The 24,809-nt window shown below is 47.8% G+C and overlaps 1 protein-coding gene and 1 pseudogene across 2 annotated transcripts in view; both read right to left on the minus strand.

The window, feature by feature from the left end:
* MPPE1 (metallophosphoesterase 1) overlaps positions 1 to 19,574 on the minus strand; it is an 82,951-nt gene extending 63,377 nt beyond the window's left edge. Inside the window, exon 1 of one of the 2 annotated variants that reach the window (XM_051852171.2) lies at positions 19,463 to 19,574. The gene's annotated coding sequence lies outside the window, so the exon portion shown is untranslated. The remainder of the gene's footprint in view (positions 1 to 19,462) is intronic. The other variant, XM_051852172.2, reaches the window with a different exon arrangement.
* LOC100350492 (kelch repeat and BTB domain-containing protein 6-like) lies at positions 1,914 to 19,455 on the minus strand (annotated as a pseudogene).
* Positions 19,575 to 24,809: the final 5,235 nt, after the last annotated feature.

Raw genomic sequence — 24,809 nt, forward strand, 5'->3', positions numbered from 1 at the left:
AACAGCCACTGGATCATACACTTTTTTTTAATCACTTACTTATTTTGTGTGAAAGACAAGTGGAGCTCTCTCATCCACTGAGTCACTGCTCAAATGCCTGCAAAAGCTGGGACTGGGCCAGATCAAAGCAACTAAATCTAAATGGCAGGGATCCAAACACCTGCGCCATTGCCTGCTGCCTCCCAGGGTGTGCACCAGCAGAAAGCTGGAATCAGGAACACCGGAACTCGAACCTAGGTGCTCTGATATGATAAGTGGGTTTCCCAAGTGGCATCTTAATCACTGTGCCAAGAACCCACCCCTCACATCATTTTTAGCACAGCAAAAGTTAAGAATTCTTCTATGTCCCAAAGGACAGCAAAGTACCAAAAATTAGGGTAACAAAATATTTTGATTATCTGGTAGGATAATTAGTAAAGGGTTCATAATGAAGACATGCTGAGCTTTCCCATAACAAATTAAAATTAAACCAATTCCGAAGGCGATCACAGGAAAGGGCTGATGATTAACGATGACTGGACTTGGCCATTATTGCTGCTGCTTTGCTGGGTACAAACAAGCACAGTGTTCTTGCTCCCAATTTGAGGCTCAAGACTACGCATTGTTTCTGAGCAAGCAAACCATAGGACTGAAAACATCTCCATCCCTGGGCAAGAGGTCACCACTTGGGGAAGACTGGGAACATAGCATGCTATCCCTGGAATCATCTTCAGCATGTGGGACAGGAAGTAGAACTTTATTAATTAAGCCTTCTGAACAAGAGTTCAGAATGCTCAGGTCAGTAAATAATTTCCCATGGATACAGGCCTAGCAGGACCTACTGCCTTCTGCCCCTCACACCCACTGATAGGTTAACCTTCTGCAGTCTACTTCCATGTCCAATGACACTAAAACTTAAATTTTTAGAGGTATTTTGCATTAAAAATTGTTTTTAAATTTATTTGAGGGACAGAGAAAGAAAGAGAGTTTCTGTCTGCTAGTTTACTCCCTAAATGTTTGTAAGAGCCCAGGTTTGACCAGGCAAAAGCCAGGAGCCAGGAACAGTCTGGGTCTCCCACATGAATGTCAGGGACCTCAATTACTTGAGCTATCACCGACTGCCTCCCAGGGTGTGCATTAACAGGAAGCTAGAATCAGAAGTGAAGCTGAAACTTGAACCCAGGCACTCTGATATGGTATATGGGTGTCCCAACCAGTGGTTGAATCACTAGGCCAAATGCCTACTTTTTTTTAAATAATTACTTTATTTATTTGAAAGACAGTGTTACAGAGAGAGGTAGAGAGGTAGAGCCAGAGAGAGAGAGGTCTTCCATTCTTCTAGTTTACTCCCCAAATTACCACAATGGCCAGAGCTGAGCCGATCCGAAGCCAGGAGCCAGGAGCTTCTTCCAGGTCTACCACACAGGTGCAGGGGCCCAAGGAGTTGGGTCATCTTCTACTGCTTTCCCAGGCCATAGCAGAGCTGGTTGGGAAGAGGAGTAGCTGGAACTCGAACCAGCACCCATATGGGATGCCAGTGCTGCAGGCTGGGGCTTTAACCCACTGCACCACAGCCCCGGTCCCCATGCCTACTTTTAAAAATATTTTGAAGTCTGGGGGCCAGTGCTGTGGAGTAGCAGGTTAAGCTGCCACCTACAACACTGGCATCCCATATGGGCACCAAATAGAGTCCCGACTGCTCCATTTCTGATCCAGATCTCTGCTGATGGCCTGGGAAAGCAGTGGAGGATAGCCCACGTGGGTTGGATCCTTGCCACCCATGTGGGAGACTTGGAAAAAGGTCCTGGTTCCTCACTTCAGCCTGGCCCAGCCCTGGCCATTATGGCCATTTGGAGAATGAACCAGCAAATGGAAGATCGATCTTTCTCTCTATTCTCTCTCTCTCTCTCTCTCTCTCTCTTTCTCTCCCCCCCCCCTCTGTAACTCTGCATTTCAAATAAATAAAAACCTTTTTAAAAATATTTTAACATCTAAAGTACTGGTTGAAAATCACCTGAAATGATTGGGACAAGAAATATTTCAGATTTCTAAATTTTTTGGATTGTTTAATATTACATATGCTCATGAGATATCTTGGAGATGGATACCAAGTCTTAACATGAAATTCATGAATGTCTCATAGACACTTTATGCATGTAGCCTGGAGGTAATTTTATGCATTTACCTGCATTCTCATGTTCTTAGTGTATGAGCCTTTTGGCTGCAACCCACCCTGTGAGATCAGGTGTGGAATTTTCCACTCTTAGTGTCATGCCATTGCTCAGTTTCAATTTTGGAACATTTAAAGTTTGAGGGCTTGAGATTAGGGACACTCAACTTATATGTTAATTGTAAGAAAACTGAAAGCACTGAGAAGTCTAAAAGACAAAAAGTTATCTACGATTCGGTAGATATAGGCAACACATGGCCTGACAAAGAGCTTGTATTCAGAATCTACAAGGAACTCCTACAAACCAACTTTAAAAATAATAATAAACGGAAAATGGACAAGAGATTTAAATGAACACATTACCAAAGAGAATACCTGAATGGAAAAGTCTCAATTTTGTTAGCAACAAGTTATAATTTTCAATGTAACTGAATTTTAGTATTTAACTAAAAATAAGAGTGAGAGTGCTCCCAGATTCTGCTGGTTCACTCCCTAAATGCCTGCCACTGCTGAGACTGGGCCAGACCAAAACCAGGAGCAGGGAACCCATCCAGGCCTCCCATGTGGGTAGCAAGGACCCAAATACTTGAGTCACCACTTGCTGCCTCCCAGGGTGCACATTAGAAAGAAACCGGAATCAGGAGGCAGAGATGGAACTCGAATCAAGGTACTCTGATGTGGGACATGGGTGTCCCAGCCAGTGTCTTAACCACTATGTCTCCCACTCTTCAAAGGCAGCCCTACAGAGAAGTGGGGACCTGGGCTTCCTGCCAAGAGCAGAGTGAGTGAGCCCTTTTGAAAGTGCGTCCCTCAGCCCTGGGCAAGCGTTCGGCCCAGATAACATGAAGTGCTTACTACAGCCTCATGAAAACCCCTGAGTCACACCCTTAGAAATTCTGTGATATGGCCGGCGCCGCGGCTCACTAGGCTAATCCTCCGCCTAGCGGCGCCGGCACACCGGGTTCTAGTCCCGGTTGGGGCGCCGGATTCTGTCCCGGTTGCCCCTCTTCCAGGCCAGCTCTCTGCCTGTGGCCAGGGAGTGCAGTGGAGGATGGCCCAGGTGCTTGGGCCCTGCACCCCATGGGAGACCAGGAAAAGCACCTGGCTCCTGGCTCCTGCCATCGGATCAGCGCGGTGCACCGGCCGCAGCGCGCCGGCCGCGGCGGCCATTGGAGGGTGAACCAACGGCAAAGGAAGACATTTCTCTCTGTCTCTCTCTCTCACTGTCCACTCTGCCTGTCAAAAAAAAAAAAGAAAGAAAGAAAGAAATTCTGTGATATAATGAAGTTTTTAAGACAAAAACATTGGAGATAACTTCTCATGTAGAAATAGATAACATACAATGAGATTCTACCACACCTGTGTCAGAGTAGCTAAGACAGAAAGCTTGGCATAAAGAACAGGTTGTGGTAGGGGGATGGGGGCTCTCATTACACTGCTGGTGGGTATGTGACTGAAGCATCCATTCTGGGAAACCACTTGGGATTGATTATTATGGTTGAATATTCACATATACAATGACATGAGAAGTCTACTTCTAGGACACACCTACAGCAGCACACACATACGCATCAACACACATGTGCAAGGATGCTCATGGCAGCGTTGTAGGTAATAGTCCAGACCTGTAGCTAGCCAACTAACAGTCAGCAGAAAAATAGGCGGTAGTGTGTTCGGCCAGTACGGTGCTGAACAGTCATGAAAACCAATAACAGCACAGTGTTGTGGGACTCCCATATGGCACATCCCAGTGCTTGGTTCACGTCCTGGCTACTGCACGCTTCCAACCCAGCTTCCTCCTAATGTGCTGGCATGCAGCAGGTTGATGGCCCAAGTACTTGGGTTCCTGCCTCCCATGCGGAGAACCTGATGGAGTTCAACCTGGCCTCACCCTGGCTGCTGTGGGCACTTGGGGAGTGAATCCACAGATGCAAGCTTGCTGTCTTGTTTTCTCTCCTCTCTGTCACTCTACCTTTAAAATAAATACATCTTTTTTAAAAATAGAAAAATAAGGAATGACAAGTCCCATGTGATAACACAGCTGAGTCTCAACCACGAAATGATGACTCAAGGAAACTACACATAGAAGAATTAATTCTGTGCAGTCAGGATCCAGCAAGGAGTCGACGTCAGACCAGTCATCACAACAGAATCACTGAGGTGTAAACATGCTAACACAATGGCTAAAACGCCCGAAACAGGAGTTAGAAGGCAGCTGGGAAGGAGAGGAAGAAGTCGGGATTACTAACTCGGAAGCCCTTGCAGCAGGAGTGAAGCCAGCCTCTGCAGCTGGGCTGGAGTCGTGGGCTATGCTGCGGCTGGTTCTGCAAGGGTTGGGGAATGACCAGACTGGACCCCTGTTCCGACTGGAGGGGCAGCGAGGCCAGCAGGAGGTAGCAAAGCCCTTCTGTCCTCATCCTCCACCTCCTCCTGGGGCTGCAGCTCTGGGTCCTGCTGCTGCCCACCCAGCCCCAAGACAGTGGCTTGATAGCTGGCACAGAGGACATTGATGTGCGGTGCCAATACAAACCAGATGAATCGGTGGTGCTACCTGGGCGGGAAGTGGGCCGGACACCACGTGTTCCCATGGGGTGTGCAGTGTGTGGGCGCGGCCTTTAGCAGACACCCGGCCTTCCCACGATGAGGGGCTGCAAAGATCGCTGCGGGTTTGGCTCCTGGTGGCGAGGCAGTGGTGCTTATTGGAATCTTATCTCAGCCAGAGCCCAGGCCTCTTCTTGGAACCTGTCCCAGAGTCCGTTCACTCGCTCATGTCCCTGCCGTCTGATTTCACAGCAAGCCCAGTTCTGCAGAATCCTGTCTGTCTTCCCGGAGATAAGCCGGACGACCAGAAACCCCACTTTATGCCTTTACTTCCCCAAATGGCACCGCCTGGACTGGCCCTGGTATCCCTGAGGATCTGTTATCTGCTGGTCAGCGAGGTGTGCATGTGTGACCACAACCCTTGTGGGACACCAGACACTCTGGATCTTGAACCTAGGGGTCATGCTTTGGGGCCAGAGGGTGACCTGAGTAAAAGGAGAAAAACTGTCCTTTTCATTCAGGAGGGAAGAAAGGAATATCATTATATTTTTAGAATTGTATCTATGCGCTATATTTAATCTGTTAAAAACTAATTAAAATTGTTTAATTTAAAAATATGCATTTTAAAAATATTCTACTGCCTTTGTTATCTTTTTTATGATTTATTTATTTATTTGAAAGGCAGAGTTAAAGACAGGCAGAGGTGGAGGCAGAGAGATCTTCCTCTAGATGGCCACAACGCCTGGAATTGTGCTCTATCCGAAGCCAGCAGTCAGGAGCTTCTAACGGGTCTCCCACGTGGGTGAAGGGGCCCCAGGGACTTGGGCTATCTTCCACTGCTTTCCCAGGCCACAGCAGAGAGCTGGATCAGAAGAGGGGCAGCCGGGACTCGAACTGGCACCCATATGGGATGCCGGCACTGCAGGCGGCAGCTTTACCCGCTGTCATTTCTAACGTGGAAAATGTCTTGGCTGAGCTAGGGGAAGAGCCCAAACCTCTGGGGCCGAATTTCCAGCTCGCGACCTTTGCCCCAGTTCCGGCGGGCCGTATTTACTGGTTTAGAGGTGCCGCGGCGTGGACCGGTCTCCCCCTCCCCCTCCACTCAGTTCTCAGGTTTAAATTTGAACAGGGACTCCTCACTTGCCAAATGGTACTTGATCGGGTTCTCCTACGTCAGCCAGGCTATTAAAAAAATAAAATAAAATCTCCTCCAGGAAATCCCCAGGCTGAAAGCACCGCGGGCCCTCGCCTTCCGACCCCGCCCGCCTCCACGAGGTGCTGCCGCCTGGCCTGGGAGCAGCCGGGAAGTCTCAGTGGGCCCCAGAGCTGGGAGGGGCGGCCTCGTGGGGGACCACCTCTATTCAGCTTGGCCCGCACTGCCTTCCTTCCACTCCCCCGAAAGGGCGCCCCCTCCTGGCGAATGCCTGTCCCCTGTCCCAGGACTGACCATCACGGGTGCCCTGCTTTGGGCAGGGACCTAACTCAAGCTCTCTTCACCAGTGGCCAAGTGCCCAGAAGCTTGGCGTCTCAGATTCCCCCACTCTGTGCACCCCCCAACACCTGTCACCCCTCCCCCAGGGTCCCTGGTGCCAGCTGCTGGTTTGGACTGAGGCCCTGGGCCCTCCCCAATGTCCCTGCTAGCAGGCACCCTGAGGACAAAAGCCTTGGGCTCAAAGAACCTTCCAGCCTCACCTAGATGGGGGCCCAGACCAATGCCAGAAAGTCTGGTCAAAAACCCACTGGTTAAGAAGCTACTATCAACATTTTTTTCTCTCTCTTTGGGAAAAATTGAGTTGGTTGGAAAATGCCATGGAAAGGAGACTTATTTCCATAATAATTTTTTACCTTTTGGATTCATGCAAAATTATTCATATCATTCAAATAAAGCCTTGCTGTTTAATCTGGAGCTGTTTTTTTTGTGGCAGTTCAGTGAGTTGTATGTTCAGGAGCTGCAAACTCTACAGAACACTCATGCACTTCCATGAAAAATTTTCCAGAGATAAACCCAGGGGTGAGGAGCAGAGCACAGGTGTGTATCCTGAAGGCAAAGGTGTGTTGGGGTCCCCGAGGCCAGCTTGCCTCACTCCCCCAGGTGAGTTCTCCTGGGCCTGTGCTAGTGTATTCTTGCTTTCTGTTTCTGCTGTGAGGTCAGCAAAGGCTAGAAAGTTCACATCACAAGTCCATTCAACTCAGTTTCTCTATGTGTACTGTTCTCCAGAGTCCTGCCTTTTCATTCAACTCTGTTAAACGCACTCATGCTGCATAGCATCCAGCAGTGTCACACTGACCAGAGGGTGGTCCAGCAAGGATTCTGGTAGCCTCAAGGATTCTGTTTCTACCAAGAGGGGTGGGTTCTTATGTATGTATGTATTATTCATTGGAAAGGCAGAGTTACAAAGAAGAGACAGAGAGAGAGAGGAGAGAGAGAGAGAGAGAGGTATCTTCTATCCACTGGTTCACTTTCCAGGTTGGCTGCAACAGCCTAAGCTGAGCCAGGCCAAGCCAGGAGCCAGGAGCTTTTTCTGGGCCTCCCACTTGGGTGCAGGGGCCCAAACACCTAGGACATCCTCCACTGCTTTCCCAGGTGCACCAGCAGGGAACTCAATCAGAAGTGGAGCCACAGGGACTCCAATGGATGCCCATATGGGATGGGCAATGCATGCATCGGCTTAATCTGCTGTGCCACAATGCCAGCCCAGAGGAGTAGGGTCTTTAGTCATGCAATCAAATGACAAGTCCAGTAAGTCCAGGGAGTTTCCAAATGAATCAGTGTATTGCAGTGCATACAAAAGAAGAACAAGCAAAAGCAATATCCAGAAATATAGGTAAAAGAATATTACTCTAGCACAGTTCTAGTAACGAACCAAACACCATGTATCCATGGAAGAAATTGTCCTAAGATCCTGGAGAGCAGTCCCTTCAAGGTGATGGTCAAATGAGCCCAGAACGCCGTCAAGTTGCCAGCAGGGAATTAAGGACTTTCTCTCTCAGCCGGAGCCTCTGGCAGCCCAGAGGATGCCTGTTCAGAGCGAGGGTTCTCCGAGTGAAGTCACAGCCAGCGAGACGTGTCTCTGGTGATATTTATAGTCCCAGAAGGTGTCTTACTCACTTCTAGGTGTCAGTTTTGGAGGAAAAGGACCTGGATACCAACTACCTCATTTGCATATCAGCACATAGTTGTCAAGGTGATTATCAGGCAGCCCTTGGCTCACTTTCAGCTTGAGTTACAAGAGAAGGCTCAAAATGCAGTTAGTACTGTCAGCACATAGTTGTGTTCATCATAATTAAAACGCCAATTTACTTAGACTCACAAAAATCCTAACACCACAAAGCGCACAGCACAACAAGGAGATTATATAATACAGGATACAGGGGGGCCCAATCTGGGTTGTGGGAGCAAACGTGCTCCACTCCCTGTAGAGTGTTTTGGTGGCTCTAAAGCAGAATCCGCACGAAGGCAGTGATCCACAGGGACCAGAACAGAGACTGCCAGTGAGAACTCACATGCTTGTCGGATTAATGTCAGATGAGCTGAGCCATAAGTGACTGAGTGACCCGGACTAACTGTCCCTCTCTTCCTGCCCGCCCCATCCCCACCCCCAGCACTGACACTAGAGCACTAAAACATGTGAAACAAAGCTCAAAGTGCAGTTTGGCCTGTAAAGTTATGGTAATGACCTTCATTTATACGGGGTTCCATTTATGCCTGATACTCATGAAGCACCACATTGATCTTGGATGTTACAAGAAGTATTAAAGAATATCTGCTTTGTAGTTTTCCAGCTCCAACCCCATAAATTCTGACTCCTAATAGACTGTGTAGTTGTTAAATAAATCTAGAACAATGACCAATGACACATAGAAGGATTTCAAACAGGAAAGAGAATGCAATTACAAGCCAGGTGAGTTTTCCAAGATCTAAGTACATGCACATTTGTATAATAGAAAAGCTGAACAATGTGACTTATTAAAAAAAGTTTGAGGAAAATAACTTAAAGTATGCACATTACAGTTGGCAAGAAAATAAAGAGGGAAATGTATCCCCATTTCTTATATTTTAATATTTTTAAAAATATTTATTTATTTGAAAGGCAGAATTAGAGAGAGAGAGAGAGGAAGAGGCAGAGATAGAGAGATTTTCCATCCACTGGGTCACTCCCCAAATGGCTGCAACAGCTGAGCTGGTCTGAAAGCCAGGAGCCAGGAGCCAGGAGCTTCTTCTGGGTCTCCCACATGGGTGCAGTGGCCCAAGCACTTGGGCCATCTCCACTGCTTTCCTAAGGTGCATTAACAGGGAGCTGGATCAGAAGTGAAGCTGACATCACAGGCAGTGGCTTTACCCAACACCGGCTCCAACACAAATATTATTTTAAAACATGATTGCATTTGCACTGGATTCTGTTCTAGTCACTCCTCTTCCAGTCCAGCTCTCTGCTGTGGCCCAAGTCCCTGGGCCCTGCACCCGCATGGGAGACCAGGAGAAGCACCTGGCTCCTGCCATCGGATCAGCGCGGTGCACCGGCCGCAGCGGCTATTGGAGGGTGAACCAATGGTAAAGGAAGACCTTTCTCTCTGTCTCTCTCTCTCACTGTCCACTCTGCCTGTAAAAACAAAACAAAACAAAACATGATTGCATTCAACAAAAAGAATATTCAGTAAAGATGGAGATAAATTAGATGGATAAATGTGAACTCATAATGTCTTAGTCCATTTTATGTTACTATAACAAAATACCTGAGACTGGGTGGTTATAAAGAAAAGAAGTTTAGCTTACAGTTTTGATGGCTGAAATTCCAAGACAGGGCAATGCCATCTGATTGGTCTCAATGAGAGTCTTCTGTCTACAGTATAACATGACAAATGGCATCACAGGGCAGGGCACATGTGAGGACAGATAGTGGTGCATGCAGAAGAGCCCAGAGGCCAGCACTGTGGTGTAGTGGGTAAAGCTGCTGCCTGCAGTACCAGCATCCCTTATGGGCTCCAGTTTGATGCCTGGCTGCTCCATTTCTGACCCAGCTCTCTGTTATGGCCTGGGAAAGCAGTAGAAGATGGCCCAAATCCTTGGGCCCCTGCATCTGCGTGGGAGACACAGAAGAAGCTCCTAGCTCCTGGCTTCAGGTTTGGAAGACCTCTCTCTCTCTCTGTCTCCACCTCTGCTTCTCTGTAACTCTCACTTTCAAGTAAATAAATAAATCTTTAAAAAAAAAAAAAAAAGAAGAGTCCAAACACACTTGGTAGAATAACTTTTTTTAAAGATTTATTTATTTGTTGGAAAGAATTACACAGAATGAGAGACAGACAGAGAGAAAGAATGATTTTCCCTCTGCTGGTGCACTCCCCATATGGCCACAACAGCCAGGACTGGGCCAGGTCAAAGCTAGGAGCCAGGAGCTTCTTCCAGATCTCCCACAAGGGTGGCAGGGGCCCAAACACTTGAGCCATCTTTTGCTGCGTTTCCCAGGCTATTAACAGGGAGCTGGATCATAAGTGGAACAACCACGACTTGAACCATTGCCTATACAGGATGCCAGCATTGCAGGAAACAGTTTAACCCACTATGCCACAACAGTACAATCACTTTACACCACTCACACGCCGAGTAACTGATCTAGATCCTCAAGATCTAACCCACTCTGGTGAGATGGGCATTAACCCCTTCCAAGGGTGGTGCCCTTGAGTTCGAGTCCCATTTTAGCTTCTGATCCAGTTTCCTGCTGATGCGCATACCCAGAGAGGCACGAATCAGCAGATGGAAGATATTTATTTCTCTCTCTCTCTCTCTCTCCGTGTGTGTGTGTGTGCCCTCTCTGCCTGTCCAAAAACAAAGACATCTATAACTCATGACAGAGTATCTGGGTTCAATATCCACCTCTGGCTCCAGTCTCCCGCTTCTTGATAATGCAGACCCTAGGATACCATAGGGATGGCTCAAGTAACAGTTCCAGCAGCCACCTACATGGGAGACTTGGATTGAGTTCCTGGTTCCTGGCTTCAATCCAGTCCAGTATTGGACATCTTGTGCTTGTGTGCATTTGGGGAGTGAATCAGAAGATGGGAGTTCTCTCTGACTTTCTCTCTGCCTCTCAAATTAAAAAAAAAAAAGAAAGAAAGAAAGAAGAAAAAAAAAAAGATGAGGGCAAACAGAATGAAGTGTGCTAAAGAAAAGCTATCCACAACTTCCTAGTAACAGGTTAGTGCATATGTTAAACCCTGACTATATGCCACTTCATGTTTCATCTGACAACAAAAGTCAACTGTGCAAATCAGGGAATTAAGAGAATATTTCTAGGCCCCAGCAGATGCACACTTGATGTTGTGGGGCTGTCAGGGTGAAGGTAACAGACAAGGGAAACAAGGGACAGAGCAGAGTGGTGGAGGGTTAACTGTCATCAGGAAAACAAAAACATTGAGAGTAAAAAAAAATCAGCCAAGACAGAGAAGTGTTAGCCACCTCTTCTCCAATCATGAGATCCAAGACCCAGGCCAAGCCTGTCACTTGCACTTGACTCTCCAAACAGCAGCCACTCCAGACTAGAAGGGCTTGAGGTGTGAAATCTGTTCCCTTGGCTAGGGGAACATATTTTTAACTTTGGATGATGAAATGGATCAAACCCATGTTGCGCGGGAGTATACTAATATCGGTCAGCTTTTTATTACCATAATGAAATCTCTGAGGCCAGCTGTGTTTTAAAGGAAAGGGGTTTATTGTGGATCACGGCTCTGGAGGGTCACAGGGTCAGGTTGGCCTCACGGTTCAGCCTCTGATGATGGCTTTCTTGTTGGCTGAGCCCTGCAGTGCCACAGGGCAACATATGGACAGACAGGGAGCACACATGTCTTTTTTTTTTTTTTAAGACTTATTTTATTTTATTTGAAAGGCAGAATTACAGAAAGAGGGGGAGGCAGAGAGAAATATCCTCCATCTGCTGGTTTGCTCTCCAAATGGCTGCAATGGTTGGAACTGGGCCAGGCTGGAGCCAGGAGCCAGGAGCTTCTTCCATGTCGCCCATGTGGGTGGCAGGGGCCCAAGCACTTAACGCTATCTTCTGCTGCTTCTCCCAGGCCATTAGCAGAGAGGTGGATCAGAAGTAGAGCTGCTGGGACGCAAACCTGTGCCCATATGGGATGCTAGCATTGAAAGCAGCAGTTTTCCTGCTATTCCACAGCACCAACCCCGGAGGATTTTAAGTCTGACTTATTATACATGAGGTACTTAGGTACACAGGGAGATTCGGACTGTGAAAATGTTTCCTTATGTATTTGAAGTGCTTGGAAGAATTAGATTGACTTTCAAAATTATAGCTTGATAGCGGAAGACAGCCAACTCCTTGGGCCCCTGTACCTGCGTGGAAGACCTAGAAGAAGATCCTGGCTCCTGACTTTGGATCAGCACAGCTCTGGCCATTGCAGCCAACTGGGGAGTGAGTCAGCGGATGGAAGACCTCCCTCTCTCTCTCTCTCTGTAACTCTGACTTTCAAATAAATAAATAAATCTTTTTAAAGAAAGGAAGGAAGGAAGGAAGGAAGGAAGGAAGGAAGAAAGGAAGAGAAAGAAAGAGGGGCCAGCGCCGTGGTGCACTAGATTAATTCTCTGCCTGCGGCGCCAGCATCCCATGTGGGCGCCAGGTTCTAGTCCCGGTTGCTCCTCTTCCAGTCCAGCTCTCTGCTGTGGCCTGGGAAGGCAGTGGAGGATGGCCCAAGTGCTTGGGCCCCTGCACCCATGTGGGAGACCCGGAGGAGGCTCCTGGCTCCTGGCTTCAGATTGGCACAGTTCCAGCTGTTACGGCCATTTGGGGAGTGAACCAATGGAAGGAAGACCTTTCTCTCTGTCTCTCTCTCTTTCTCTCTCACTGTCTGTAGCTCTTCCTGTTAAATAAATAAATAAATAATCTTTAAAAATTAAAAAAAAAAGAAGAGGGAGAAGGAGAGAAAAATTATCTTCTTTCCACTGATTCATTCTCCAAATGCCTGCAAAATCCAGGGCTGGGCCAGGAACCAGGAACTCCATCCTTGTCTTCCACGTGGGTGCCAAGGGCCCAAGCATGTAGGCCATCATCCACTGCCTTCCCAGGAGCATTGGCAGGAAGCTGGATTAGAAGTAGAGCAGCTGGGACTGCTGATATGGGCAAGTGACAGCTTAACTTGCTGCACCACAACAGTGGCCCCAACATTAGTTTATAATTTTATAATTTATTTAAAGGTTTATTTATTTATTTGAAAGTCAGAGTTACATAGAGGCAGAGGCAAAGAGAGAGCAAGGTCTTCCATCCTCTGATTCACTCCCCAAATGGCTACAATGGACAGAGCTGGGCAAATCCGAAGCCAGGAGCCAGGAGCTTCTTCCAAGTCTCCCACACAGGTGCAGGGGCCCAAGGACTTGGGCCATCTTCTACTGCTTTCCCAGGCCACAGCAGAGAACTGGATCGGAAGTGGAGCAGCCAGATCTCAAACCAGCACCCATGTGGGATGCCGGCACTGCAGGCAGCTGCTTGACCTGCTACACCACAGCACCAGCCCCTTAATTTTATAATTTTAGACAACTAAAAAGTAAGCACTAAGTATTCTTTTCTGAAATAAAATGTAATAGTACAATATATGGACATAATATAGCATAATAATATTAGTATCATTAATATAAAAATAGCATACTACATCTTTTCTACTAAACATTCAGCTGATAGTTGTCCAGCCATAAGTTTAGAAAAGGGGAGGAAACTGAGTTGCCCAAGTCATAGAAAAGGTCAAGGCTCTTTGCACTTAATGACCACATATTTTTCTTATTAGTACAATTTTTAAAAATTAATCAATTTTTATTTAAAAGACAGAGCTCCATCTGATGATTCACTCTCCAAATGCCTGCTGGAGCTGGGAGGGGGCTGATGCCAGGAGCTACGTACTCAATGTATGTGTCCCATGTGATTGGCAGACCAGAGCCATTACCTGCTGCTTCCCAGGGTGCACATTAGCAGGAAGCAGGAGTTGTAGGTGGGTACTGAACCCAGAACTCTGATGTGAGATGCAGGCATTTTGTCCACTAGGCCAAATACCTGACCACATTAATACAATTTATGGAATATTTTTATAAAAGTAATGTTTTTCCAGTGGATTTTTTTCTCTTCTAAAAGGGTATTATGAGAGAGTACTTGGACAAACCAATTCAGTCTCAGAAGTCCTAGGGATTCTCACAATGGCTCGCCCCTGTCAGTGATGCCCCTCCCCCAGTTCTTTCCTTCTTGGTAAAGGAAAGGCTTATGGGAGGTGTCCCCTTTACTGCTGGTTCCTGGACTTCTGGATTCCACACACCAGCAACAGCTCAATATATATCTATATACATATTTGTTAACTATATAGGTTTGTCAACAATTTCTATATCCAAATAAGAGTGGAAAATTAAAAAATGAATGAAACTCTGCCATCTCCTATCACAATCATTTTAAATTTGTGTATGTATTTTATATGACTTCTTAAACTAGAATACCAATGCCATAATTTGCAAAGCACTTTAGATACACTCCCATTGAACAAATGTTTTTGAAATACCTACTTATATACCAAACCGTAATACAGTTGGCCCTCTGTATTTGCAGAATTCCCATCAGCAGATTCAACCAATTGCAGATCAAAAATAATAAACCACAAAAATTTTTCCAGAAAATTCCATAGAGCGAAATTTGAATGTGTCATGGGTCAAGTACTATGCTGAGTCCATACTAATGAAGTAATGTGTAGGCACTGTTTTAGGTATTCTCAATAATCTGGAGATGATTTAAAGCATCCAGGGTAGGGGTGGGTATTGTGGGGCGACATGTTTAAGCCTCTGCTTGGGAAGCTCACACTTTATGTTAGAGTGTCAGTTTTTGTCCCAGCTACTTCACTTCTAATACAGTTTCCTGCTAATGCATCCTGGGAGGCAGCAGATGATGGTTCAAGTCCCTGGGCCCCTACTACCTACATAGGAGACCTGGATAGAGCTCTAGGCTCCTTGCTTTGGCCTGGCCTATCCCTGACATTTGAGAAGTGAACCAGCAAATGGAAACTCTCTCTCTCTGGCTCTGTGTGTCTATCTTTCTTGTTGTGTCACTCTACCTTTAAAGTAAATGAAAATAAGTATTAAAAAAACCTTTCTCTTTAAAGTATATAGGTAATGTGCATATGTTATATGCAAATATCAGCGTCACTTCATAGAAGGGACTTGAACATTCCCAGATTCTTCTATCTGCAGAGGGTCCTGGAACCAATCCCCTGTGGATACTAAGAAGTGACTCAGCTGGTTTTGGAGATGCGGCAATAGGCTTAGGAATTAGTAGTGCAAAACAGATGTGCTAATCAATAAATAAGGTGTTTCCAGTGCTTTCACAGCACCTGAGCAGGTGCCATGGAGTAAAATAAGGAAGGCATCACTTGTTCTACTTAAGATACAGGAAAGAGGCTTCTTCAAAGAGAGGAAGAGGCCAGCAGGGTCAGGAAGGACTACGTCAGCAACCCTGAGGAGCACAAACCTCCTGCAGGAGGGCTAGAGTGCTGGTTGGTAAGTGATCCGCTCAGATCCGCTCAACTCAACCCCACCCTTCTGTACTCTGCAATCTGATGCTTAGGCTGACTCCACAAGTACACTTCTCTTTGGCCAGCTGGTTCCCTGTTAGGATCCAGCACTATGAGTGCTGGAAAGAGACGGGATGGGGTGGGAGGGCTAGAAGAGAACAAGCTGCTTGTTAGCACCCTTTGGCTCCACAGCTGGAGCAGCCTCACTGTGTCTTGTAGAGGTTACAACCCCAGCTACACGGCACCGTTTCCTGTTTCCTGGAGGTCCCCCTGTCTTAGCCTTCTGGGACAGGCACAGTGGTGCCCTTGCCTAAGATCTGGTTCCCAGTTCTGTAACACTCCTCCTCCCACCTTTGGGGTTCTGACATCCCAACCCCACCCTCTGTTTCCCCACCGCTAACCTTGATAGCTGCTTCTAAGTTTGCTATATTTGCTGCTTCTATTTTTTGCCTGCTCACTCAATTTTTTAAATTAAATTCTGTTGAAATGCTGAGAGTTATTTCTATTTTCTTGACTGAACCATGACTTTTGTCATACTGGTGTGAGTAGACCAAGGAAACACTCTCAAACATTACATTACAGGATTGACATGGATGTGTCTTTGGCCTTGACCACAGGGCTAAGCTCCTGCTGGCAGGAAAAAGAATACAGGTTGAGCATCCCTAATCTGAAAATCTAAAATTGAAGTGCTCCAAATTCTGAAACTTTTTGAGCACAACACAATACCACAAGCGGAAAATTTTATACCACAACTCTGTTTCATGCACAAAATTATTTAAAATATTGTATCAAACAACCTTCACACAATATGTATGAGGTGTGTATTGGGAGGCAGGCGCTGTGGCATAGCAGGTTAAGCCTCTGCTTGCGCAGCTAGCATTCAATTTGGGCAATGGTTTGAGTCCTGGCTGCTCTACTTCCAATCCAGCTCCCTGCTTATGGTCGGGGAAAGCAGTGGAAGATGGCCCAAGTACTCTGGCCCCTGCCACCCACAAGGGAGACCCAGAAGAAGCTCCTGGCTCCTGATGAAATTTATAGGAAAAGCACAGTTAGAGAGAGATCTTCCATCTGCTGGTTTACTCCCCAAATGGCCACAATGGCTGGAGCTGGGCCAATCTGAACCCAGGAGCCAGGAGTTTCTTCTGGGTCTCCCACATGGGTATAGGGGCCCAAGGACTTCAGCCATCTTCCACTGCTTTCTGAGGAGCATTAGCAGAGAGCTGGATGGGAAGTGGAGCGGCTGGGACTCGAACTGGCGCCCAAATGGGATGCTGGAGCTGCAGGCAGCGGCTTTACCCACTATGCCACAGCACCAACCCCTAAAAACTGGATGTAAAAGTTACAGTGCCTGTGGCACAAAACAATGTAAAATTTACTGGAACACTAAATTACTATAATAAAGCACAACTGTTAGCAAACAAGGAAATCAACACTGGACTCTTAGAGTAAACTACTAAACAGGTTGATTCCTCTGACTGCTAAAATTTTGTAACATAAAGTTACATTAGTATTTCAAGCATGACCCTGTTCTAAACCAAACCTGCAGTTAATTAACTCCTGCCTGCCCTGTAGGAAATGTTTTCCCTTTAAGATACTTTCCATCCACAGCAGTAAAAACACCTGGTGTCTCAATGTTGTTATAACAAACCCTGCTGAGCTTGTGCGTTTCAATACACCCACAAATCTTCATCAGCCATAGAACTTGAACTACTTGGCTCAGAGCCCAGCTCATTGAATCCACCCGAGTCCCATTCAGTACTAGATTCACTTGGTATATCATCCTCTTCAGTGAGGAAACTCTGACCAGGCTCAAGGCAGCAAGGATAAACCTGAGCTGAGAGGCAAAAAAAGTAAGAGTCGAACTGCAAGAGGCCTAACGGAGTGCCTATATTTATCCATCGGTCTTCTGTAGTATCATATTCATACACAGTCACTTGGTTCTTTTTCCATCCTGAGTTGCGGGAGGTGATAAGCAACAATTTTTGACCATGGCTGATAATCCTGTGGTTGTTGGTCTCTGCCACCATGGGAATATTATTAATCTGCCTCCAATGTGCTCTGAATGGGTTGTAAATCTTCATGACTGGTAAGTCACAGATACAATAGATCTCATCATTGAAGACACATGCTTCGTGAAAGTTACTGCGCTTAACAGAAAGACACTTCAAGCCAGCGCCATGGCTCACTAGGCTAATCCTCCGCCTTGCGGCACCAGCACACCAGGTTCTAGTCCCAGTCAGGGCGCTGGATTCTGTCCCGGTTGCCCCTCTTCCAGGCCAGCTCTCTGCTGTGGCTAGGGAGTACAGTGGAGGATGGCCCAAGTACTTGGGCCCTGCACCCCATGGGAGACCAGGATAAGTACCTGGCTCCTGCCATCGGATCAGAGCGGTGCGCCGGCTGCAGCGTGCCAGCCGCGGCGGCCACTGGAGGGTGAACCAACGGCAGAAAGAAGACCTGTCTCTCTCTCTCACTGTCCACTCTGCCTGTCAAAAAAGACACTTCAGCCTCACATTGTGGCTAGGATCGTAATGATACATGCGCTTACTGTTGAGGGTATAGAGAGTTTCGAGATATGATTAGGTCAAAAGACATAAAAGAATGAGGTAGTGAGGCCACTAATACCCATTGGCTGAACACTGTAACACTCCACTTTCTTCAATTTAACTCCAGTAATAGGGTCTCGCCCACCCAAAATGTAAATATAGCCACGGAGATATGTGATAGTCATACCCTCATGACACAGCAAGTGGTCTGGAAGTTGCTGCCAACTATTTTGGGCCGGTGTGTACACCCAGAGTTCCTTCCTGGACTGGGCAGCTAGATAGATATCATGATCTGGAGAGATACAAACAGTAAAAGTCACGACAGCCCCAGTAAGAGCAAGGCAGGTCAAAGGTGAGGGCACTTTGTAAATATCCCCAGAGTACGGTCACAACAGATAAAGGGATCTTTGGGACGTCCAAATAAGATCACCATCTCCTTGGCACACACACCCAGCCTCTGGAGGGGATTTTCTCCTGCAGATACAACAGAGCTGCTGGCATTGCTGGTGCTGTCTGGCATCGGCACCAGAGACATCTGGCATGTCACCGTAGCGCATCCACAAGGCCTTCACAATAACGTCCAGGCAGTACTTCTTCACAGTGGGCTTGGCCAGCAGCCCTTCCAGGTAGTCCTGTTCATCTTTGGTAAACAGTGTCCAGCGGACGCACTTGAAGACTTCCACAGCACTGGGACCCCGCTCTTTGGGGCCAGCTTCTATCCACTTCAGGGCCACATGGCCCACCACCTGCTCGCTCTCTGTGTTCAGACTATCTAGGCCCAGGATGGCCAGCAGCTGGGCTAGGGTCCGATCTGCTAGTCTCCTCAGGAACTGAACCCATCCGGCTGAGCTGCTTGAAGTCGTGAGCTATAAAGGACTGGGCCTGAGATCTCAGCTTGGCGTGGCCAAAGGTATTAGCAAACTTGAAGATGGCCGTGCAGTTGGCCAGATCAAGACTAAGGCTAAGAAGGAGGCAGAGGCCTCCCGCACATACTCGAGCTGCAGCACGTCAGAGGAGGCGAAGAGGCCCTGCGCATTGGCCTCACTCAGGGACACACAGCCCGTGTAGCAGTACTCTAACAGGGCCTCGAAGGACTCGGCGTCCACGCCGTGCATGGTCACACTGGCCTGCTGGCTCTCGCACGTGCCGCCCGTGAACATGCTCTGGAAGTAGGGGCACGAGGTGGCCAGCATGTTGCGGTTGCAGGGGAACAGGCGCCCGCTGCCAGGCCCGCAGCCGGGCGACACCACCTCGGTGGTCACATCGCACAGCAGCCGCGAGTCACAGAACGACCTGAGCTGTGCCAGCGGGGCTGCAGAATGGGCTGAGTCCTGCAATTCCTGGGGCCCTCTTAAGAAAGCTGAAACTGTGCGCTTCTCAAACTTCTCGGGCCCCCTCCCACCCTGGGGCTGGCGAGGCCGCGAGAACGCGGAGCGTCTTCCCTGGACTGCATGGTGGAGATGGCGGCGGAGCTCTGAGGTGGGGGGTGGGGGGTGAGATCGAGAGAGAGAGAGAGAGAGAGAGAGCGAGCTGCTGGGACGCGACTCCGGCGTCGCCTCACCCTTCCCTCGCTGACACCAGGACAGCAACGTCTCCGAAGACACTGAGGTGCGGGCCCATCCTCCAGTTCAGCACTGAGCGCGCAGCCTCGGCCCCTCCTCGCGTAACACAGTTGGGAACTCACCCTCCTACCTTCCGTGTGCCCTCTTTCCCGCCTCTGCGTAACCTCACAGGAACCGCTGAGCCGGAGCCGCCTCTACCGCGTACCGGGAGTCCAGAACTACCACTCCCAGGTTGCCTTGCGCGCCTCGAGGCATGCTGGCGCCCCTCCTCCCAAGCATCTTGGGTGAGCCCGCTCAACCCTGAAGAGGAATGCAGAGCACGTGGCTGTCACCACCGTTCGTCAAACTAGTGGTTCGTGGTGACCAAGTGTCTACTGATGAGCGTGGAGGACCACGAAGCCGCACTCGACTGTTAACGGCAGCTTTGATGATGACAGGGTAGTGGTATGGGGTTGCTACTTCTCACGGCATAGGAAAATTTACAGAAAGAAGAGCAAAAGACCGCTTCTGGGCTATTTTGAGGCAAGGAATCCAGTGTCCAAGAGTATGGCTAGAGGAGTAGGAGATTAGGGGTAATTGAATAAACACTTTTAATTTTTTTTAAAAATCGTTTACTCCTTTTGAAGGCAGAGAGAGACGGACTTACATAGATCTCCTTCCTGCTGATTTACTCCTCATATGGCTGAAATGGCCAGGGCTTGAGCCCGGAGCCTGGAAACCCACCCAGGTCTCATGTTGGGTGGCAACGACTTGAGTCATCATTTACCCCCTCCCATGATGCATTAGCAGGAACCTGGATGGGAAGCAGAGTAGCTGAGACTAACCAGCAGACCGAAAATGGAATGCAGACCTCCCAAGAGGCGACTTAACTGCTGTGCCAAACACATGCCCCCCCTAAGTAAATATTGTTTTTAAAATATTTGAGAGGCAGAGAGCGAGCTCCTATCCATGGTTGACTCCCCAAATGCCTGCAACAGCTGAGGCTTGGCTGGGTTGAAGCCAAGAGCTGGCAACATAATACAAGTCTCCCATGTAGGAGGCAAGAATTCAACTGTTAGAGTCATCACCACTCACCTCTGCCTCCCAGTGTCTGCATTAGCAGGAAACTGGAATCAGGAGCCAGAGCTGGGAACTGAACCCAGGTATCTGATATGGGATGTGGTGTCTTAAGTGGAGTCTCAGACACTAGACAAAACCACCCCTGCCCCTAGGAATAATCAATGAGAAATCTATTGCAAATTAAAATTAATAGCTTCCTACTTGTTTGATAAAAGGCCATTCGGAAATACAGAATACATATGAAAGTGTATTTGAATTATTTTATTGTACTAGAGCAACTTAAACCCAGCTAACAAACGTGTCTGGACTTGGGATGCCAACTCTCACAACAGCTAGAGCATAGCTTCTCCTTGCTCTATAGCTTAGCTTAGAGCTGTAGATTCCTAGAGCTGGAGGAGGTGGCCAGTTTCTCCTCCCATACCTGCAGGCAGGCATCAGCCTCTACTTGAAGGCTGCCGGTGCGGGCTCGCCAGCCTTCTGCAGCTCACCCCACCTTTGAACAGGAATCTGGGAGAATTTCCAGATCTTGAGCAATGCCCTGCCTCACTGTACTTTTCTATTTTTAGTCATAGGAGTCAGGTAGACAATCCTGGCCCAAGGGTAGATTCAGAATTAGTGAGTAGTGCTCACCTTACTCAATTAGGGGTGGGAGTGGGGACTCCTTTAGAAACAGAGATAACCCTTATGAACAGAAAATGAGGCTGAGGCTTGGGAAGGGTGTCACAGCAAATGCCCCCTGTTCTGCCCCCTTTTCCTGAGAACAGGTTATGTCACCTGACTCTTCACCACAGCTAGATCTTTCCTTTTCCAAGATAAGTGCCTAATCCACTCAGTCACTCCCTTGGAGCTGTTCTCATCCATCAGCACTCCTTCCAAAGAATGGCGTCAGTGGCAGTCACCTCTGGGAGGGAAAATGGGAAAACAGCAGCTGGCTGTTTCAGTCCATGCTCTCCTTGGAGGATTTTTTTTCTGTACATGACTGTATGTATTTTTTTTTAAGATTTACTTATTTATTTGAAAGGCAGAGTTACAGAGAGAGGAAGAGACACATAGATCTTCTGAAATCCATTGATTCACTCCCTAAATGGCCACAAACCAGGAGCCTGGGTCTCCCATATGGGTAACAGGGGCCCAAGCACTTAGGCCATCTTCTGATGTCTTTCCAGGTGCATTAGCAGGGAGCTTGACTGGAAGTGGAGCAGCCAGGATTCAAATTGGCACTCTCATGGGATGCCTGGCATTTCAGGCATCGACTTAACCTGCTATGCTACAACGTTAGTTCCATGACTGTATATTTAAATACATTCAGCCATATATTTATATATGAACTCTTTAGAGCATGCCTGGAACTGAACATGAATCTTCTTGGATTGATATAGACAAGCATATAGGATAAAATTCAATTAGGTTTGGAAGCTGGGGACCACGCCTTCACCGCACCCCCTGTGTGATATCATGCCCCTACCTGACCCCACCTGTATGCCCACCTGCCAATCCAGCTACATCACCACTCCCCTTTGAAAGTGGATAAAAGGAATGGAGCATGGTGGGCCCAGGCCTTTTTTCCCCTTTTTCGCCATTATGGACTTTAGTTGCTGTTGTTGCCCTGCGCCTTTGGGGCACGTGGCCTTTGGAGCACCTGCACTCTCTGCCTTCTGTGCTCTCTGCCTTCGCTTTGTTGTCCATGATAAGCTGCTAGTGGTAACTGCTCTTAACCAAAGGCTTGCTGCATGTGGCTCTTGACCTGCTCTCTGCTTGGTATGGCCCCAACTTAATTTCCGGACTTTCCTTTCTCCCTTAAAGCCCTCACTCTCCTATGCATTTCTCTCACTGAGTAAAAAGCTTAAAAACTTACCATGCTGCCTGGTCTATTTGAGCCAGTATTCAGAATTGTTGTCTGAATTCATGGCAAGAACCCACACACCTTATTAATTTAGGGAAATATTAATAAGCCAATCAGTATCAGGATGACAGATAATATGCCACGTGCTTCGAGACATCAGAGCTGATACACTGCTGATTCCTAGACTGACTGGTCAACCCCGCACTCCCGTTCCGCACTTCTTCAGTTCCTGCGTTACACCTAAATGCAGGCGTTTACCATCACACCAAGTACATTTTCGCTTGTTATAGTCCATTATCCACCATTAATGAGCTCCCTCGGGCTTGTCGAGACATGCTTTCATTCACTCAATTCTGAATTCATGAAGGACCTACTGGATTCGAAGACAAAGAAAAGCAAATATTTGCATAGTGTGACTATGCCTAGAGCTGAGTGGGAGTGAGCTGGGCTGCCGGGACCTGAGGGCCTGAAGGAAGGGAAGGACAGGAGTGGAAAAGTACGGGGCACTGAGTCAGTTGGGGAGGTGTCCGTCAGCCTCCCCAGGTAAGAAGGTTCTCACCTGGGGCAGTTCTATGATGGTGCATGTTTACCGAGGTGCCTGGGCTAGATGTGCAGACGCACTGATGACTGACTGGAGCGGGGGTGCCGAATATGGGTCTTCTGCCTGCAACTCCTGCAAACTGCAGTGCATCCACTGAGAAACTGGATAAGAAAGTAGCCCTCTGCCCTTTGTCTAACAGCAGGCCTCCCTTAGCTGCCTGTTATACTAACAACCCATGCTAGCCATTTGGCCACCTGGTGCATGGTAACTTAATATCCCATAATAGTTATCATTGTTAAAAATCTGCTGGGCCATCTTTTTTTTTTTTTTGTTCCAAGAGAATGCAAGAGAAGAAAAAGGGTGTATGTGGGGGGAAGAGTTATCTTCCTTTCACTGGTTCACTCCCCAAATGGCTGCAACAGACAGGGCTGGCCCAGCTTAAGCCAGAATCCAGAAACTCCATCTGAGTCTCCCACAAGGGTGACTGGGGTCCAAGCACTGGGCATCTTTTGCTGCTTTCCCAGGCACACTAGCAGGAAGCTGGATCAGAAGAGGAGAAGCTTGAACAGGAACATGAAACCAGCACTTCCATTTGGAAGTCAAAGCTGTGGCTTACAATGCTGGCCCTGATTAGCTTTGTAGGCTCCCCGATAAAACAAGGACAGAACCAGCTGTGGCCAAAATTGTGACTGGAGTCTGCAGGTGGACTCACATGGACCAGAGTCACTTTACAGTTCATCATGATCCTCAAGGAAGGTTCAGCAGCCATCTCTGAACATATAAACGTATGCATGTAGAAGCATGATCTCCTAATGTGCATGTTCAAAGGACTCTCTATATCCATTTTCACCTATATAACACCTAGTGTCACCCAGTTATGTCCCATTTCCCCAAACTTCATAAATTCCCAAATTCCCTTTGAACAGGGGGATCAGTTTGGGTTTTTCTCCCATCTCCTTGGCATCCTGTCAAAAAAAAATTCTCTTTCTCAGAAGACACAGCTCTTGCTGTTTGGGTTTTGAGGGGAGCACATAGGTGGGGTGGACCCATTGCTTGGGGTTAGCTGTGCTCCAAGTCTAGCATGGTGGGGGGTGGCAGCTCCCCACCTCAATCCTTGTGAGGCTTGCCAAATAACACCTTTGTGGTCACAACTCAAAAAGATCACACATGGAATTCTGGCCTGGAGCAGATTCTTCAGATAAGAGTTAAAACAGAACACAAGGCCGGCGTCGCGGCTCAATAGACTAATCCTCCACCTAGCGGCACCGGCACACCGGGTTCTAGTCCCGGTCGGGGCGCTGGATTCTGTCCTGGTTGCCACTCTTCCAGGCCAGCTCTCTGCTGTGGCCCGGGAGTGCAGTGGAGGATGGCCCAAGTCCTTGGGCCCTGCACCCATGGAAGACCAGGAGAAGCACCTGGCTCCTGCCATCGGATCAGCGTGGTGCGCCAGCCACAGCGCGCCAGCCGTGGCGGCCATTGGAGGGTGAACCAATGGCAAAATGAAGACCTTTATCTCTGTCTCTCTCTCACACTATCCACTCTGCCTGTCAAAAAACAAAAACAAAAACAAAAACAAACAAAAAAAAAAAAAAAAAAAAAAAACAGGAGGGGTGGGAATTTAGCCTAGTGGTTAAGATGTCTGCAACCCAGATAGTGTCTGGGTTTGATTCCCAGCTTCAGATACTGACTTCAGTTTCCTGCTAATTCAGGCCCTGGGAGGCAGTGACGATGGCTTAAGCAGTTGGGTTCCTGCCACCTATGTGGGAGACTTGGATTGAGTTCCTGGTTCCTGGTTCCTGGTTCCATTCAGGGCTGTTGTGGGCGTTTGAGGAGTGAATCACTAGCTGAGAGTTCATTCTCTCTCTTTCTGCTTCTCAAGTAAATAAATTTTTGCAAGTAAAAACATATATATATATATATACATATATACACACACATAGAACATGACTTCTCACCTCAGCATTTTTGACATGCTAGATGGGATAATTCTTTGTTATAGGCAGTTGTCCTGTGCATTGTGAGATGG

Source organism: Oryctolagus cuniculus, chromosome 10 (assembly GCF_964237555.1).
Source record: "Oryctolagus cuniculus chromosome 10, mOryCun1.1, whole genome shotgun sequence".
NCBI lineage: Eukaryota > Metazoa > Chordata > Mammalia > Lagomorpha > Leporidae > Oryctolagus > Oryctolagus cuniculus.